The sequence below is a fragment of the Tupaia chinensis genome, unplaced genomic scaffold, assembly GCF_000334495.1.
Source record: "Tupaia chinensis unplaced genomic scaffold, TupChi_1.0 Scaffold000146_1, whole genome shotgun sequence".
Taxonomy (NCBI): domain Eukaryota; kingdom Metazoa; phylum Chordata; class Mammalia; order Scandentia; family Tupaiidae; genus Tupaia; species Tupaia belangeri.
The window spans coordinates 12,712,812-12,717,687 of NW_006159616.1; the positions used below are offsets into that span (position 1 = coordinate 12,712,812).

The following is a 4,876-nucleotide window of genomic DNA, read 5'->3' on the forward strand; positions in this document are numbered from 1 at the left end:
TATGCTATAGAGCTATAGGGTATATATGCTTCCTGGAGACAGTTGAGAGAGAGGGAAAGTGAGAAAGCTCCCTCCAGGGGATGGCGACCCAGGATCTGTTCTTCATTCTTCCAGCTGGGGAATTTTTCGTGCAGTTGGCCACACGGAATGCACCCACCTTAACCTCTGCACCAAGTGTTGACCTCAAAAATATCAAAATTTTAAAGACAAGGTCAGTAACTGATGAGCTGACCATATCGGAACCTGTGGAAAAGGAAAAATAAAGAATTTTGATATTTTGTTGATAATGGATTGTTTACTACAAATTTGAAAAGAGTGTTTGGATTGTGGGGGACATCCCACTCTCTGGACTAGTGAGAAAGTATCAAATGCATGGTCTTAAGTCTTTTTTTTTTTTTTGGAGAGATTTTCACTATAGGGCGCCTGCGCTCGCCAGACAGACAGAGACAGAGAGACAGAAAGCGAGAAATCACCCCCCAGGGGGGATGGTCACGCCGCAATCCTTTCTCCTCCATTCTCCTCTCGGAATCTTGGGCATGCACCCACATGCTTGAGTTTTAAGCCACCGGGTCCGGGACGCGAACCGTGGTTGACTATGTGGGAGTCCAGCGACATAGCCATTACGCTAACTGCTGGTTCCCTTAAGTCTTTTTTTAAAAAGGCTTCATTGGGGTATAATTTCCATATCATACGATTCACTTATATTTAAGTTTATTAATGTATTCCGTGAGAGAGACAAGAGACTCTCAACAGTGTCTTCACGCTGCCACCCACCCGATCTCATACAGCCTGAATCCCAGCTCCTGGAAGTGCTTTGTGTGCTCAGGACACCAATTCTGGCACATTTCCACTACTGCTGAAGAATCTCTGTGCCCACTAGCAGTCAGTCCTCATTCCCCTTAGGTGTGCAGTCCTAGGAAACCACTAAGCTTTCTGGTCCCTGTGGATTTGCCCATTCTAGGTGTTTCGCATAAATGGAATCATGCAGCATGTAATCTCTTGTATATTGCCTTTTGGTGTACATATATCTTTAAGGTTCACCTATGTTGTAGCATTTTTTTAAAAAGTTTTTGCTGTAGAGCACATGTGCTCACCAGAAAGATAGAGAGAGAAAGAGATAGAAAACGAGAAATCAACCCCGGGGGGATGGCCACACTGCAATCCCTTCTCCTCCATTCTCCTCTTGGGATCTTGGGCACGCACACACCCTCACCCGGTGTGAGTTTAAGCCTCTGGGTTCAGGACTTGAACCGCGGTCAACGGGAGTCCAGCGACATAGCCATTAGGCCAACTGCTGGTCTCTGTTGTAGCATGTTATCAGTATTTAATTCCTTTATATTGTACAATCATATTCTATTGTGTGGCTATTCCACATTTTACTTGTCCATTCATATGTCAATGGACATTTGAGTTATTTCCACTTTTTGGCCATTATGAATAATGTTGTTATGGGACCAGCAGTTGGCGTAATGACTATGTCACTAGACTCCCATGTAGTCAACTGTGGTTCAAGTCCCGGACCCAGTGGCTTACACTCACACTGGGCGCGTGTGTGTGCATGGCCAAGATCTCGAGAGGAGAATGGAGAATGAGGCATGACCATCCCCCTGGGGGGTGATTTCTCTCTTTCTGTCTCTCTGTCTCTTTCTGTCTTTCTGGCGATCACACACCTTATAGCAAAAACCTCTTGAAAAATAAATAAATAAATAAATAATGCTGTTATGAACATCCACCTAAAGTTTTTTGTGTGGACATATGTTTTCATTTGTCTTGGATGTGTACCTAAGTGTAGAATTGTGGGGTCATATGTCAACTCCATGTTTAACATCTTGAGGAACCTCTTGACTATTTTCCAAAGTGGCTGTCCATGTTTATAATCCTACCAGCAATGCAGGATGGTTTCTATTTCTCCACGTCCTCTCCAACACTTGCTATTCTCTGTCTTTTTGATAATAGCCATTCTGGTGGCTATGAAGTGATGTCCCATTGGGGTTTTGATTTGTATTTTCCCGATGGCTAATGGTGTTGAACTTTTTTCATGTGTTTATTGGACATTTGTATATTTTCTGTGGAGAAATGTCTGTTCAGATCCTTTGCCCATGTTTCACATATCTTAATTACCTTGTATATAAATGACATCCCACCATATTTATGGTTCTGACTTGCTTTCTTGTACCTGAGCTTTAGACCTTTCCATGGTCTTTATGGGTCTACTTCATTCATTTTTTGAAGAAGTATTTATTTAACCTAATTTATTATTATTATTTTATAATTTGCTATAGGGCACATGTGCTCACTAGAAAAAGACACAGAGAGAGAGAGGAAAAGTGAGAAAACAAGCTGCTAGGTTTGGGACTAGAACCGTGGTCAACCATGTGGGAATCCATCACCCTAACCACTATGTCACCTGCTGGTGCCCCACTACATTTTTTTTTTTTTAAAGAATGATTCATTTAGTCTTATTTATTTATTATTATTATTTTAAAAAATTTGACCAGAGAGAGGGAGAAAGGGAAGGTGAGAAAGCAAGTCACCAGGTCTGGGACTCAAACCATAGTTGACCATGTGGAAGCCCAGCACCCTAACAACCACACCACCTGCCAGCCCCTTTACTTCATTACTTTTAAGCAGCTGTTTGGGATTTCACAGTGTGACTGTGTTATAAGTATTATATTTATCCAGTTGCTGATTGATGAGTATTTGTGTTTTTCCAAAAATATTTCCTATTACAAGAAGACAAGGCAAGAAACATCCTTATGTAGATCTTTGCTCACCCAAATGAGCCTTTCTGGAAAAGAGAGCCCTGGAAGTGGAATTCTGAGGTCAAATTTGTAATTGCAATAGCTATATATTTTTTTAATTTAAAAAACGTTTAATGTTGTTCAGAGTCTGGTTCATTTTAGCTCCTCCACGGCCAAATTTGGGGGCAGGGACTGCTTCAGTTTTTCCGCCTTCTCTTTGTCTGTGATGACCAAGGTGTAAAGGTATCTGCTGCGCCTAACTTTAAACTTCACTTTATCCTTATTTTTCCTGATCTTGACGGAGTGGGTGTCCTTTCACCAGGCTGATAGTAGAAAGTCTTTGATTTCCTCAGTTTTTCGAGGCATGGCGGGGAGCGTGGGTAGAGGGCGCCTACCGGCACAGCCAGCAGCCAGACGTGAAGAGGACAGAAAGGGCTAATTGCAATAGCGACTAACAAATTGTTCTCTAAATATATAACTCTTGTCCTCCTTCAGCATTGTATGAGACTCCTGTTTAATTGTATCTCTCCCCCCACCCCCCCACATACCAATCATCTTTTATTAGGTGTGAATTTTCAACTGGGATGTGGAAGGACGTGGCGAGTTTCTTCAGAGCGCTGCGAAGCCAAGGAGATGCGGGTCTGGCTCAGGATATGCCCTCCACGCTGGCCCTCTGCAGTGGTATTTGCGTCGCTGCTCCTGTTTGAGTTCCTTACAGGAAAGGCAGTAGCTGAAGAGCACGTAGCGGCCAGCACCATAGAAACCCCAGCCACACCCCTTTCTTCACATTGACGTACTTGTAATACCAGCAGTAACCTCTCTGAAATGCTCCAGCAATGCCTTTAGGGGTAAAATCCCGCATCAGTGTCCAGCTTGGCAGCTCCCTAAGTTTGACATTCATGGGTTTCTTCTTCACTGGTACGACTGACACCATCTTGGAGTCCCGGTGTCCGCTGCACAGGTGGTGCAAGGGCTGTTGGCTAGGGAGCACGCGCCCAAGCCGGCATGGGGAGCAGAGGCTCCTTCACTGCATCTTTACCGATACTATTGGGTTGTTGGAAAAGTCAGGACGTATCTCCCTATGTTTTTCTATGCAAAAATGCACCATGACTTTTCCAACGACTCAATAGATATTATCAATCTTCTTAATTTTTGCCAATTTTCTGTTTTTGAAACACACACACACACAGGCACACACACACATAAGATAGTCCATTGTTTTAATTTTTTAAAAAAATAATTATTTACTTATAATTGTATTTATTCATTCATTTATTTTAATTTGACCAGAGAGACACAGAGAAACAGAGAGAGAGAAAGTGAGAAAGCAAGCCACCAGGTCCGAGACTTGAACTGTGGTCAGCCATGGAGTGTCCAGCGCCTTAACCACCACGCCACCTGCTGGTCCCCCATTGTTTTAATTTTTATTCATTTGGTTACTGAGTATGCATTTTTATAATGTCATTACTGGCCATTTTCATTTCGTCTTCATCATGTTCGCTTATGTCTTTAGCCCATTGACTTCCTTCCTTACTTTTGCAGTTTTTAGATATGAATTGTTTTTCTCATAACCTGTTGCTGGTTTTCTGTCACATACAAATGTTACATTTTGATTTCATAAAAAGAATATAATGCTCTTTTCCTTTCTGGCCCCTTGGTCATATCTCGCTTTTCCTGCCCAAGGTTGTGAAAGTATTTCCTCTAACATTTGCAGTTTTTAAAAAATGGGCCAGCTCCATGCAGCCATAAGGCACTGCTCAAGCAAAGTTGGCTCCCGGCGGCAGCTGCAGTTCAAATTCCCGGTCTGGTTGGCCTCCTCAGGGCATGAGCGTGCGTGCCCAAGACCCAGTGAGCTGGAGGACCAGAGGGAGGGGATGCAGCTGGCCAGACCCTGTGGACGGTTTCATCTCTCTCTCTATCACATGTGTGTGCATTCACACACCCTATCATAAGTAAAGGCAGTTTTTAAAATGGGGATATATATTTTAGATAAAGTAACATTGTTGAAATAAAATTTTTTATCAAATACATTAATAGATTGAATGTGATCTTAATGAAACTCCCCATATAAATGTTTATCAAACATGATAGTCCGTTTGCAGTGTTTGAATGAAAAAGAAAATGAGTAACAATAT

The 4,876-nt window shown here is 42.5% G+C and overlaps 1 pseudogene; it reads right to left on the reverse strand.

Moving 5' to 3' along the window:
* Nucleotides 1-2,894: 2,894 nt before the first annotated feature.
* LOC102489847 (60S ribosomal protein L38 pseudogene) lies at nucleotides 2,895-3,107 on the reverse strand (annotated as a pseudogene).
* Nucleotides 3,108-4,876: the final 1,769 nt, after the last annotated feature.